General features: G+C 38.3%; 1 protein-coding gene across 6 annotated transcripts in view; it reads right to left on the reverse strand.

The window, feature by feature from the left end:
- EYA1 (EYA transcriptional coactivator and phosphatase 1) overlaps positions 1 to 15665 on the reverse strand; it is a 150394-nt gene that overhangs the window by 55841 nt on the left and 78888 nt on the right. The window lies entirely within an intron of this gene.

Below are 15665 nucleotides of genomic sequence, written 5' to 3' on the forward strand. Positions count from 1 at the left end.
TCTTAGCCAGAGCAATTCAGTAAGAAAGAAAAAGAAATAAAAGGCATCCAAATAGGAAAGGAAGAAGTAAAATGTCTTTGTTCACAGATGACATGATCTTATATGTAGAAAATGCCAAAGAGTTTCTAAAAACTGTTAGAACTAATAAATGAATTCAGCACAGTTACAGGATACAAAATCAGGACACAAAAATCAATTGCATTTCTATATACTAATAATGAACAATCCAGGAAGGAAGTTAAGACAATTTCATTTAAAATAGCATCAAAATGGATAAAATACTTAGAAATAAATGTAACCAAGTAGGCAAAAGACTGGTATACTGAAAACTACAAAAAGTTGCTGAAAGAAATCAGAGAAGACACAAATAAATGGAAAGGCAGTCCATGTTCATGGATGGAAGACTTAATATTAAGATATCAATATACCCAAAGTGATTTACCCTATCAAGTTTTCAATGATGTTTTTTGCAAAACCAGACATATCCACCGTAAAATTCACATGGAATCTCAAGGGACCCCAAATAGCCAAAACAATCTTGAAACAGAATAACAAAGTTGGGTCTCACATTTTCTGATTTCAAAACTTAGTTACAAAGCCACAGTAGTCAAAACAGTGTGGTATAGAGTGATATATAAAGACAGACATATAGACCAATGGAATACAACAGAGAGCTCAGAAATAAATTCCTACATATACGGTCAAATGACTTTCAACAAGGGTGCTAAGATTATTCAATGAGGAAAAGACAGTCTTTTCAACAAATGGTGTGGGGAAAACTGGATATCCACATGCAAAAGAATAAAGTTGGATCCTTACCTTACACCATATACAAAAATGAACTCAAAATGGATCAAAGACCTAAACCTAAGAGTGAATCTATAAAACTCTTAGGGGAAAAGCTTCATAACACTGAATCTGGCAGTGACTTCTTGGCTATGATACCAAACGCACAGGCAACAAAACAAAAAAATAGATAAATTTGACTATATGTAAAAACTCTGTGCATCAAAGGGTCCAATTAACAGAATGAAAAGGCAACATATGGAATAGTAGAAAATATTGAAACTCATATCTGATAGGAGGTTAATATCCAGGATGTACAAAGTACAACTAAGCAACAAAAAATGAACAACCCGATTAAAAAATGGGCAAAGAACTTGAATAGATATGCTCTAAAGAAGATATACATTAGAAACATCGTATCACTGTGTTGTGCACCAGGAACTAACATAGTGTTGTAGGTCAATTATACTTAAAAAGAAAACAAATAAACTCATAGAAAAAATCAGATTTGTGGTTACCAGAGGTGGGAAGTGGGGGCATGAGGAATTGGATGAAGGTTGTCAAAAGATACTAACTTCCAGTTATAAAATAAATGCTAGGGATGTAATTTACAACATGATTAATATAATTAACACTGCTGTATGATATATATGGAAGTTGTTAGAATAAATCCTAAGAGTTCTCATCACAGGTAAAAAATACTTTTTCTTTTTTGTTTATTTAACTTACTGTGATAATTATTTCAAGATGTATGTAAGTCAAATCATTATGCTGTACACAAACTTATACAGTGCTGGATGTCAATTATATCTCAGTAAAACAGGAAGAAAAAAGCTAAAATAAAAAGAAGATATACAAATGGTCAACAAGCACATGAAAAGATGATCAACATAACTAATCATTAGGGAAATGCAAATCAAACTCACAATGAGATACCACCTCACACTCATTAGGATGGCTACTATAAAATAAAAAAACAATCTGGAAAATAACAAATGTTGATGAGGATATAGAGAAACTGGAACCCTTGTGTGCTGTTGGCACAGCTGCTATGAAAAACAGTATGGAAGTTCCTCAAAAAATTAGGCATAGGGTTACTATGTGATCCAGCAATTCTACTTCTGGTACCTGAAATAATTGAAAGCAGGGTCTCCAAGAGATATCTGTACACCCATGTTCATAGCAGCCTTATTCACAATTGCTAAAAGGTAAAAGCAACCCAAGTGTCCACTGACAGATGAATAGACAAAATGAGGCATACCCATACAATGGAGTATTATTCAGTCTTAAATAAAAAGGAAAGGAATTCTGACACATGCAAACAACATGAACGAACCCTGAAGACATTATGCTAAGTGAAGTAAGCCACTCACAAAAAGACAAATACTGTATGATTTTACTTATATGAAGTATTCAGGAGAGTCAAAATCAGATTATCACACTAACTGAAGTAAGTGAGACAGAGAAAGACAAATATATGATATCACTTACATGTGGAATCTAAAAAATAATACAAATCAACTTATTTACAAAAGAGACTCACAGACATAAAGAACAAACTTATAGTTACTAAAGGGGAAGGATAAATTAGGAGTATGGGATTAACAAATACACACCACTATAAATAAAAAGATAAAAAACAAGGATTTACTGTATAGCACAGGGAATTATATTCAGCATCCTGTAATAATCTATAAAGGAAAAGAATCTGAAAAAGTATATATACCTGAATGACTTTGCTGTACACCTGAAACTAACACAATATCATAAATCAACTACAGTTCAATAAAAATTAATAAATAACAGAGCAGTCAAAATCATAGAGACAGAAAGTAGAATGGTGGTTGCCAGGTGCTGTGGGGAGGAGAGGATGGGGAGTCATTTAATGAGTATAGACTTTCAGTTTTGCAAGATCAAAAGAGTTCTGGAGATTGGTTGCACAATAATGTGGATGAATTTAATACCACTGAACTGTATGCTTAAAAACTGCTAAGAGGGCTTCGCTGGTGGCGCAGTGGTTGAGAGTCCGCCTGCCGATGCAGGGGACGTGGGTTCGTGCCCCGGTCCGGGAAGATCCCACGTGCCGCGGAGCGGCTGGGCCCGTGAGCCATGGCCGCTGAGCCTGAGCATCCGGAGCCTGTGCTCCGCAACAGGAGAGGCCACAACAGTGAGAGGCCCACGTACCGCAAAACAACAACAACAACAACAAAACACAACAAAAAAAAAAAACTGCTAAGAGTTTATCTTACGTGTATTTTACAATTTAAAATCAAAAAAAGAATCAGAGAAATGTAACTGTTGATTAGACATTCAATGATATTAAGAAATTATTATTAATTTTGCTAGATGGCTAAAGTTCTGAGTAACATCTACTATTTCTATTCTAAAAATTCTTTTAATGGAGTCTTAAACACATACTGAAATACATACAAATGAAATAATATGATCTCTGGGACTTGCTTTGAAAAATAACCCTAGGGTAGAGCAGGATAGGGGAGGGATGTGGTAAAGGACATACATGCAACAAGATTAACTAGGATCTGATCATTGTTAAAGCTGGCAGAAGTTACACTGGGTTTTGTTATACTATTTCATCTACCTATGTAGATGTTTAGAAGTTTCTATAATAAATTTTTCAAAAATATTCACTGACTCCAGATTGGTTGTCTTTTGGTGGTGAAACTATAGATTAAAAATATTTATTTTGAAAATGTAAAGCACACTCAAACCATACTTTTAAAATAACAAAAGAAATTTTTAAGTCAAAATTACAAAAGTCTTGCAAAATTCCTCAGCATCTCCCTTTTATGGAAAAGATGCTAGGAGTTGCTTGGTAATCTGTACTCAGACTTAAGTGAGATTTGTCATATACAGAAGGATGTAGGTCAGAAGACAATGCTTTTCCTGTATTAACTCTACTAATTTTTTATCATATGGGATGGTCTTTTCCAGAAAACCAGAGAAACTCCTACATTCATAATGGAAGCCACAGGACCTATGTCTTATACGTTTAGGAGCAGCAGTGTCAAATTGCAATGCTGATCGGCTGCAAAGGAGAATTCCCAGTGTAATTTAAGAAGAGCAGTAACCCTAGAAGCATCTCATTTAGCACCTCTGGCATTTATTTTTTGGTTGTGCAGCTCCTGTGGATCCTGATCTTTTTTTTCTGGCTCACAATACTAGTGTTATCATCTGACATCCTATTATTGGCTCTTTCTTACTAGCTAAGTAATTGTAGCTATTAGAGAACACTTGTCATGAGTAATACAGGAAGACTTGTTTCCTTCCTAATATTGTTATTCCTTTGGAGATTCTGTGGTTTCACTCTTTGTGGATTTAGAGTGGCGTTAGCTTAGATCAATTTTGCCCCAATGAAGAACTGCTGTTGAAGACTCATCCATTTCCTACTGACTGCCTCCTTTATTAATTTATAAGCTCCCTGAAGGCGGGAATTACGGTTATGAACCTATTACATTTCTATGTATGTATTCAAGAAATTATAAAGGACTGACATATATACACTATTATGTATAAAACAGACAACTAATAAGAACCTGCTGTATAACAAATAAATTAAAAAAAAAAGAAATCATAAAGGACTGACATTCTGAATGATTCATTGGTATCAGACCAGGAGATAAATGGTGACTCAGGAAGGAGAGGGGTGCACACCGAAGTGTGTCTTAGGTACTACAGCCTGTATAACATGGGTGGTTTTGCAACTTGGAATGGTGCCATTTGGTGGTACAATTTTCTGAATTACTTAATGGATGTTTTCAGTGATCATTACTCACAACGAAACTACTACAGGCCAGAAGGCTAAGGAACTGCGTACCATCTACTGCTTCTACTATGATAAATTCTTTGGATGGGGTCTTAAATTTTGGTTAGTCCTAACATGGAGACCACATGGCATTAGCGTGGACTCTTACCCAGATGTGTGGGGAGGAGCAGCGGTGGGTACTTTCTGACATGACTTGTGCTCTATTCCAGGGACCAAGATGAAGTTCAAGATGTGCTCAGATTATTTCGTTGGCCATTTACGTTGAGAAATATCATAGCTACATCTGCATTGCTAATTCCAGTATTTGTACATGATATTTGATCTTAACTATCTGTAAAACTGTTTGGAAGGATGGGAGGCACTCAGCCCTAATTCTCATTTCGTGGCTTCAATGGCAATTTAATCTACTTTTAATAGCAAACACGAGCACCCCCCATACCTACCACCCCTCGAACTGAGACTGATTAAAAAATGCTTTTCTTGGGCTTCTCTGGTGGCGCAGTGGTTGAGAGTCCGCCTGCCGGTGCATGGGACATGGGTTCGTGCCCCGGTCCGGGAAGATCCCACATGCCACTGAGCGGCTGGGCCCGTGAGCCATGGCCGCTGAGCCTGCGCGTCCGGAGCCTGTGCTCCGCAACGGGAGAGGCCACAGCAGTGAGAGGCCCGCGTACCGGGAAAAAAAAAAAAAAATGCTTTTCTTAACCCATTTTCATTACTTTCTCAAAATTCCATTTTTGGCTCAGAGTGTCCATGGCCCTTTGAACCTCAAAATAGATAGTTTGAGGAATACCTGTTTATCTCTTCTTGGGTTTTTAGAATAGGATCCAGAATGTTATTCTGAGTACAAAAATAAAATACTTTGTCCTTTCTCTAGAAACCTTAAAGCTAACCATTCATCTAGCCATAAAAATATCTTTTTTTATATGACTATTTTAAAAGATACATCCCAAGATTTTTAGTTTTGGTTTAACAATGTTCCAATGCCAAATATTACATTAGATCTTGTGTAGTCCAAAAAGAATAAGTTGCTTAAGTTTTACCGTAAAAACAACTAAAAATAGCACCAAATGTTAATAAGAAAGCAATTTCTCTTTATTGCTTAGATATACCAGTAAAATATTAAATATTTTAATACCTAATATTTTAATATAATATAATTAATTAATATAATATATATTATAATATATATATAATATATATATATAATATAATATATAATATAATATAATTTAATTAATATAAAAAATATTTTAATACCTAAGTCGTTGTTCTAATATTAGATAGCTGCAGCATTCCGAGTAATAGGAATTCTACAGTAATAGTAATATAGTATAGTAATATAGTAATATTACTGTAGTAATTCTACAGTAATAGTAACAGGGTTCTACAAAGTACCAGTGATGCTGGGGGGGTTTATTTTACTGAAAGCCGAAAAAATTAATTTTGCTTTTTAATTTTTATCTATTACTATTTCCAATTTCCAAGTACCTTTTAAATACATGATAAATGTCTTTTGCATCTCTCCTACCTGAATACATACCCCACTACATCTATGTGATCAAACCTATACAGAATCCTGGCAATTGCTATCCTAATACTTTGGATCAAAAAGTGGAATCTATCACGTTTTAAAAATGCTATTTAAAGAGTTTATCTTAGGCTAGAAAGAGGTGCCAGAAGATGGTTCAACTATTTCAGAAAGTCTGACTAGTTCCCTGGGATATAGTACTTACATTTTTAATTTGTGGACTAAAAGGTAAGGTTCTAAAAATTCTATCTGCTCTGATCCTATGTGGGCAGCTAAGCCTCCACTGGCGAACAATTACTGGGATTGAAGTGGCCCAGTGAGGTGTGATGCGAAGGATGTGAACAGGTTTATGAGGATTTGTTGGTCAATGTGAAAATCTTGTAAAGTCTCCTCAAAGCAACAACAAATCTTGGCCAGTCTCAATCAAAGGAAAGAAAAAAAAAATACCCATTTTGGACCCCTTAAGCAACTCCTTATTTAGAATGCTAATGTTACAGCCACAGACGGGGCCCAAATGCCATTTAAAATAAATTCTCCCCATTCAGGATCTTTTGTTTTGGAGAAAAAGAAGCTGAAAAACAGGAATGGGCAGGAGCTCTGAGTCCAGGAGTGGCTTACTTTCAAGGCCCCATGCTGGTTGCTCACAAGGGAAGGATTAAAGATAAGATGAGAAAATTAGCTCCCTTCTTGGAGAGAAGGAAAAAAAAATATGCTAAAATGTTATTTCATTTAAAAATATTTCTAAAAGCGTTATGTAAATGATATGTACAACCTATGAGACCCAAAGATTCCACTGTTTTCTTTCTTTTCTCTAACCTGTCTAAAGTTATCAACACCATCAATGGTATATTAACTTTTTGCAATTTTATAAGGCCCTATCACTGAACAGCTGGTGTGAAATGCCAAGGTTTAGGAGTTGGGCATAGTTCTGATGCCAATTAAGAAATAATCTGGATTACCAGGAGAGAAGGTACACACATGAAAAATAATTCACAGCTGAATTACTCACTGAATGATTTTAAAAAGAAAAAAATCCAAACCTGTGGTAGGGCTAATCAGGTCATTTTTACTGATTAGATATGTGACACTCGACTGCTCTAATTTTCTCCCATTTAAGAGACTCTCTTTCAACATCATGAAAATAATACCCAAGTAGAGAATAAGGGTAAGAACTTCACCATTCCAAAGATGAATTGTGATTGTGGAGAAAACCCAATGAATCCCAAACATGGGACAGATGCCAAGACGTGGTACAAAGAGGGAGGAAGGAGAAGAAAGCCAGAACAGATCTAGCCAAGTTGGGGCCCATGCACTGCCAGCAAAAAGCCTACACGGCTAAATCCAATCAAAAGACATCTAGATTTCACTTGTAACCACTCTCCTATCTCTCTCTCCTTCCTAGTGTTACAGCCATTCTCTTAGACCTTTATTATTTCCTACGGGGGGGACTGTAATAATCTTCTCTGCTATCACATCCATCTTCCAAATGGTACACGTCCATCATGTCGCTCTACTGTTTCAATATCGTTCATGGCATCCCCATGCCCACGTCACAAAATCCTGGCATTCAGGGCTCCTGGCACCCCCCTTTTGAGGGTGATGGGCCCATCAGAAGACTAGATGAAATTCCTGACGTTGTCAGTTAATAGATGTGCTTCCTTGGGCCAATCATTTAATCTTCTGAGCCACAGCCTCCTCATTAGACAAAAAGAAGGAACTAATTGGATATTTAATCAATGTGAGATGGCAGTGCAGACTGTAGAAGCTGAACAAAGGTGCAGTCTTTTTATTACCATTTCAGTACATATTCTGCTACTCATCTTCTGCAATTCCGATCCTCTATATGTACTTAATAGATATCCAGCCACTTTGCCTCTCATTTCCCTAAACGGTTACACTCTCCTTCCACCTCTCCCAGTCTGCTACCTGGAACGACAAAGTATTCACTATTGCTCACTCCCTCCTCTGAACCCCCCAAAGTAAGCAGTAACAGCTCTTATTTACAAAGTGCCTATGAGTATTTTTCTAGGTGCTTTACATTGTTTTCCCAACAGCCCTGTGACTGCTCCCATTTTATAGATGGGAAGATGAAGACAGAACAAGTGAGACTTGCATTATCTCCAAGGGGCTTTTCCAGGCCTTAGAGCAAGGGAGGTCCAAAGCTGGTGGTGGCAGGCCAGTACGGTGGCTGGAAAGCTGTGATGGTTCACGTTTGTTCACTGCGTTCCCTTTTACATGTGTGAACATGAAAAATAGGCTTCGTTCAATAAGGTAGCAGGAACATACATTTCAGTCTATGTTATAGCCAGTAAGCAGGAAGAGGCCACCAGTTAAAGGGAAAGAGAACCACTGTCGGGATAAGGGCAAAAAAAAAAAAAAAAAAGGGATGAAGGAGGCTCTTTCAGCTGGAAATCGCTTTGATAGTCAAAAACATTGTGTTTTGGTTCATTTTGAGAGTTTAGGTTCCATGTCAATTCACAGTATCCAAAGGTTATATTGGGAACCCTAATTTATTTCATCATTTTGATCTAACTTGGCATTGATACACAAAGAAGAGAATAAAATCAGGGAACAATCCTTTGCAAGTAAGTGGCCACTCAGCACACCTGTCACACAGCCCTAGGGCACTTCTCTGCTGGGATGACCAGAGACACCACAAAGGTTTGAAAGTCTGCTCTGGGTTTTACTCATTTGTCGAATATTTCTTAGCTGAGAACTGTGGCTGCCACGGCCACCCATGCACCCGAACCCATTCTCTGTTTCTTCCCGGGCACAGAGCTAGGCTACATCTCCTGGTCCCCTTTGCGCTGGGCCAAGGGAGCAGAGGTTATGTACCCTTCTAAGCCTGGCCCATAAAGCCTGCCACTCGTGCTCCCCCCTGCTTTTTCTCCCTGTGGCCTAGAAAGCTGATGACAAGGATCACAGAAGCCTCAGAAGCTACACGGTGAGATGGTACAACCATCATCTGCAGTGCCAAAGCCTGCCTAAACCAAGCAACCCGGGAGATCCACTCAAGACCATTCAGCAGGAAACAGATACACTTCTGTTGTGTTGGAGCCATGAGATTTGGGGCCTATTTCTTACCACTATTTTACCTACCCTAACAAATTCATGTGCTCCCTTGTGCTTCACTGGGGCCCCAGATGCAGACACACAATGCCTGCATTGAGTTTACTGTCTAGTGAGCCACACTGTGGCCGTCATTGAATTGTCCCGATGTCCTGAAGGCAGGAGTAATATTAACTAACACAAAGTTCAGAGCATGATCTAGAGCGAGGGCAGGCAAACCTTTTCTCTAAAGGGACGGACAAAAAATATTTTAGACTTTGCAGGCCATATACGGTTTCTGAGACAAATTCTTCATCTCTCTCTCTCTCTCTCTTTTTTTTTTAATATATATAACCCTTTAAAAATTCAAACAACATTCTTAGCTTGGAAGCTCTACAAAAACAGGCCATGAACCAGATTTGGCCTATGAGATGTGATCTGTCAATCCCTGGTCTAGATTTTTAAAATCCAGTGGAAGGATCATATTTCATGACATGTACAAATTACATGAAATTCAAACTTGGGAACTGTAAGTAAAGTTTTATTGACATTTATTCAGTTACATATTATCTGTGGCTGTTTTTGCACTACCAGGGCAGAGCTGAATAGTTATGACAGGATATGGCCCACAGAGCCTGAAATATTTATTATCTGACCCTTTATCAAAAAAGTTTATGAAACCCTGGTCTGGAGGTTCCAAAAGAGAGATCATCCTGTTTAAGTAACCAGATCCTCTATAGCCCAAGGAGGACCCTGGATGTCCGGCTGCTTGGGTGCCATGCTAAGAATTTGACATCTACAGCCACCAAGGAAGGTGGCTCAACAGAGTGTGGACTTTTAGGGAGTTCTTACCCTAAAACAGGGTAAGAACAGCTATCTTTACTGGCTACCTAGAGTGTTCTGATGAAACAGGTTAGATAAGCTGCTGTCAAATTTTTCTTTCATCAATGTGCTGAATGACCACAGTGATACACTCACTAGGGAGGTTCAGTTGATCTAAATTCACTATGACAATGGGGACCTTCCTAGAAGGCTGGTACATTAGAAAACAAACGCTCAGACAGCAGATACAAGATCAATCAGTGACATAGGCTGTTTTTATTATTGGATTATTGCTATTAATAAGGCCCTTCAAATTCATGACACGACTTACATCTTTTTTTTTCCCCTCCAGCCTTATTGCAAAATCATTGGCACTTAAGGCAATGAATTCTTAAAGCAATTATAAGTAGTCAGATTTATGGATATGGAAACTAAGGCTCAGCATGGATAAACAATTTGCCCAAGGTCAATGAACTGAAAATCAGAGCTTAGATCTGAGTCTAGTTCTATCTGAATTCAAATCTGATGCTCTTTCTAGTATACCATAAGGCCTATCACATATTGGTACTTCAACAATTTAAAGACACTACCATAATTCACTCACTAGCAACTAAGCCAGATTCAAGGAGTTTTTTGTTTTGTTTTGACAGCCAAGGTTCAGCTGCATTAAAATACAACTAATACATATTTTATGCCAGACATGATGCTAAGTGTTTTTCACATTTGGTCTCTACCTCTTCAGTTCCCTCATCTGTAAATGGGTTTGGCAATAGCAGTTTCAGAGCACTAAAGTTGAGTTAAATGAGTCCTGGGCACACAGGAGATTCTTAATAAGTAGGGCCTACAGTTAAAAATGTTAAGCTTTGGGCTTCCCTGGTGGCGCAGTGGTTGAGAGTCCGCCTGCCGATGCAGGGGACACGGGTTCGTGCCCAGGTCCGGGAAGATCCCACATGCCACGGAGCGGCTGGGCCCGTGAGCCATGGCTGCTGAGCCTGTGCGTCCGGAGCCTGTGCTCCGCAACGGGAGAGGCCACAACAGTGAGAGGCCCGCGTACCGCGAAAAAATTAAAAAAAAAAAATTAAAAATGCTAAGCTTTATGCTGTCCTAAGTGTTCACACATTTAGGTTTTTGTATAAAATGAGTAGTGAAGCTCAAGACTTTGAAGACCTATTCGAGCCCAAATCTGTATGAGACACAGGTGGTAAAGCAACAATAAAAAGAAAGTATTAAAACAATCAACATACTGGGTATCTTGGGAAGTCCTCCCACCAAAAGGGAATAATGCTTGGGACATAAGCACAATACTTATTTTAAATACAAATCTGTGGTCTGTGCTTTGATATTAACAACTAGATTATTACATTGTCTATTTTAAAGAGAACATTCAACAAAAAATATCAAGACTAGTTTTCTTCAGTAAAATTGGGGAATTTGGATTTAGTTTGAAAGTAACTTAAAAAGAAGCATTAAACAAAAAAAGCTAGGATATTATTAACAACAACCTAATTTACAGTAACACCCATGGACTTCATTTTCCTGCTAATATGCTCTTTCTTTTCTCTTCCCTAAGATCTGAACTGTAGCTAGCACCCTCTTTTTGTTCCCATCACCTTTGTTATAAAACAACACTTCCTTATAACACCCAGCAGGACTGCTTCCCACAGCTAGGATTACATGGAAGGTGGGACATTCTCAAACTTTTTTTGGGTACATATTGCTGTAACATGCCCTAATTTTGCATTATATCAACCAGATCCTGTATCCCCTTACTGAATAGCCTACTCATCCAGGAGCCTAAGCTACTGTGACTAAGCTACTTCTCAAGTATCTGGTTCCCATAGAGACCGGACAGCGATCACATTGTCGGGTATTCAATGCTTTATATGCCTGAAGAGTAAGGCACAGCCACATGCTCCCTTGACAAAGCCCAGTAACATCCCTGAACCTGTGCTCCAAGAAAGACGGCCCGCCCCTGAACTGCTTTAAGATTTCTCTCCTGTGCCCCGAGCAAACAAGAGGGATGCAAGTTCTTATTATTTTTTAAAATTTTTATTTATTTTTTTATACAGCAGGTTCTTATTAGTTACCCATTTTATACATATTAGTGTATATATGTCAATCCCAATCTCCCAATTCATCACACCACCACCTGCCTACCCACCACTTTCCCCCCTTGGTGTCCATACGTTTGTTCTGTACATCTGTGTCTCAATTTCTGCCCTGCAAACCGGTTCGTCTGTGTCATTTTTCTAGGGGGATGCAAGTTCTGATCAGCTTGGTTATTATTATTGTTTGGAAGAATCCTTGTTGAGCCACAGTTTTATAAGACATGATTATCAGATCTGAGAGCAGTTCTGCCAGACTCTGAAGTTCTCTAATAAAGAGAACATGGAGCAAGCTTTCTTGCATGCCTCAGGCTACAATTCAACATCCTCAGCAATAGCATCTTCAAAAGTCAGGAAGGGGCGTGGCCCAGCAATGGGACCACAGGCTGACCAAGAGTGCCCAGCACAAAGAAGGTGTTTAGGAAGAAAGCAAGCTAATATCGTCTGAGGACCTTCTGATCCTGAGCTGTGCACTGTTGACTAAATCTGACATCTCCTGCCCCGACCACTCCCCCATGCCCCAGGCTCACCTTCCAAGTATCTCCTTGCCTAGTCCAAGTGGATGTCTAATGGGCATTTCAAACCAGTATAACACTGAACTCTCCATTTTCCCTCCAAATTAGTTCTTCCCCATCTCAACAAATCTATGACTATTCTCCCAGTTGCTCAGGACAAAACCCTGAGCCTATTACTTATTGCCCACCAGCACAGTCCAATTAAATCCTAATTCTCTATCTGCAATTGTATTCTACTACAAGTTAATCCCTAAAGGGATGTCACCTATAAGCTTACATTATACATAATGGCCCATCTCTGGGAACCCTGCCTCCCGGGTAATGAGCATTAAGCTAAAATACCTTTGTTTAGCTCACAGCGAACATTCTGAGCAGGCCCACCTGTGAATGACTGCAGGGAGGAAGAGATTAACACACCCCTTCCAGAGGCTGATGGGAACCAGCAAATGTTTGACTTTATTCCCTCCCCTTTCAGTATAAAAGAAGACTGAATTCTAACCCAGGCAAGATGTTTCTTTGGGACACGAGTCCACCATCTTCTCGGTTTGCTGGCTTTCTGAATAAAGTCATTATTCCTTGCCCCAGCTCTCGAGTATTGGCCTGTCGTGCAGTCAGGAGTACGAGCTTAGATGCAGTAACACAATAGAATCCATCATCCAATCAGCTTCTCCATCTGTGCTGCTAACGCATCAGATCACCCCTGAAACCTCCTCTCTGTTCCTCCACCCCTCTCCCCGTACCATTAATCCTCCACACAACCAAAGTAGGCTAAAAATCTAAATCAGACCTTGTCATGTCCCCGTTCGAAGTCTTCCAAGGATTTCCTACGGCGCGTGCAATGAGATTAACCCTGCTGACCATGGTTGGGAGGCACTCTGTACCTGCCCTCATCCCAGCCCACACCTCTCTTGACTCTGCATCTCCAACACTAAGCTAGGCAACACCAGCCTCTTTGTCTCTCAAACATCAAACCCTTTCCTGCCTCTGTGCTTGCTGTTTCCTCTGCTTAGAACACTCTTTCTCCTGATAGGCACATTCTCAACTGGACCCTTCAGGTCACTCTGACCTCAGGCTCAAAGGGTCATGCTCAGGAAGATTTTCCCCAACCAGGCTTTCTGAAGTTGTTCTCTTCCCAACCCCCATCAACTTATAAACAAAGGGTAAGCTTACACTTAAACATCTCAAATCATCCATAGTTGAAAGAATATATACCTTTGGCTTTGGGAAATTACAGAAGGTAAAACTTTTTATCACATGCCCCAGTATGAGAAAACTAAACATACAAACAAACAAAATACTATCGGTTGAAGTCTCAAAATACTAATGGCTGACACTTGTAAAAATAAAATTCATGATATTTGTAATGTTTGGTTTAGATCTTGTCAAGAATCCGAATGAAAAATTCTAAGCTGCCAGTGGCTTCTAGGTTAGGTGTGAATTCCATGTGTAAACCAATAATTTATGGCCAGAGATTGACACGAGGTCGTGCGGTCATGGGATGTTCACCACCTCTTTCTAAACTGACCCCTTTCAATGGCTAACAGCACACTGATCAAGACAACTCTCTTTACATCAATTTGGCCTCTAGTGACAAAGCTTTTAAAGACTTGAGACTTTCTGTGTGGTTTTCAAATGTTGGTTTCCTAAGTGCATGCCCTTTTCAACACTTTTCCTTGAGTTCCAGGAGCCAGCTCTCTTCCTTAGGAGTTAGTTGTAGGGAGATTAAAATTGTTCTGTTAAGATGATCTTCAAGACTCTTCATATTCATTGCACTTTGATATTTCAGGCTTTTAAAGTAGTAGTTTTTGTAGAAATAGGGATAGTAATAGTATTGATAGAAGAAATAATATAAAAAATCACAACTAATATTTATTGAATCCTTATTATGTGCTAGCCACAAATAGAGACTTATTTTGAATGACTGATTCTATGACCTTATTTTTTTATAATCTGTGTTTTTGTTAATTGTCTTCTCATAGAAAATCTGTTTAACAATAAGATGGGACATATTGTGTTTTACATATATCTTATTTCTGACAGACATTCAAATGGTGGAATATCCTTGTTCTTATAAATGTGCATTTTTCCAACCCTTTTTTGGGTTAGGTGTATCTTTAGGGTTAAAAGAAGGAAGATTGCATTGTGAAGCTCATTGATCATTTCTCTACTTTCACCTTCAGACACCTACATATCAGGCACTCAATATGTATTTATTGAAATAACTATTTATGGAAAGAATGAATACCTGCATAAAATCTGTAAAGACAGCATGACCATTTTACATGTATCAATTTTAACATTCAACTGTGATACAAATCTGGAGTCACCAAGACACAAGGATTCACTTCCTAAGGCTTCAAAAAGATTTAATCTTTAAATCTTTCTTTAAAGATTAAAAAGATGAAAAATATCATATTCACAGGATATTTCAGAAATTACTTAAACGCACTTTAAATAACATGATTTTTGCATGGGAAAGGTTTATGCAACCACCAAGCAATCAGAAAGGATTTCCAAGGTTTTGAGAAACCCAAATGCAGAACATTGAAATTGAAGTTGTACTCATGGAAGGTGATCTATAACATTATTCTGTACCTATACCACCAAGATAAATATTGTAACAGCTCAGAATTGGACGTATTGGTCCTTTGTCATTCAGAGGCCCAATTTTACAAAGCATTCGCATAAATTTAGCTCCATAGCAAAGGGACTAATAAAGACATTCATAACAGGTGCTTTGAAAATAAAATACTAACACTGGTAATCACAGAAGACAATATCAAGCACAATATTTGCTCCATTGAATATATTGGGAATAAAGAGAATAAAAGGACATGACAAAAAAATACAACACAAAAGACCTTTCTGTATCATCTATATATTTTACTATTTCATCCTAGAATAGCATCCAATCACCTGTATTCATTGGGGTCTGAAATAAGAATGAATGTAATTGCATGAAGTTTATCTCATTTTTAAGAGCCTAAAAAGAACTCCTTCTGTTCATTTATATGTCCTTGTCTTACATATATGACTATTTCAATAAATCAAGTTATCTTCCTTTTTATATTTTAAAT

This window comes from Delphinus delphis, chromosome 17, assembly GCF_949987515.2.
Source record: "Delphinus delphis chromosome 17, mDelDel1.2, whole genome shotgun sequence".
In the NCBI taxonomy this organism is placed as follows: Eukaryota; Metazoa; Chordata; class Mammalia; order Artiodactyla; family Delphinidae; genus Delphinus; species Delphinus delphis.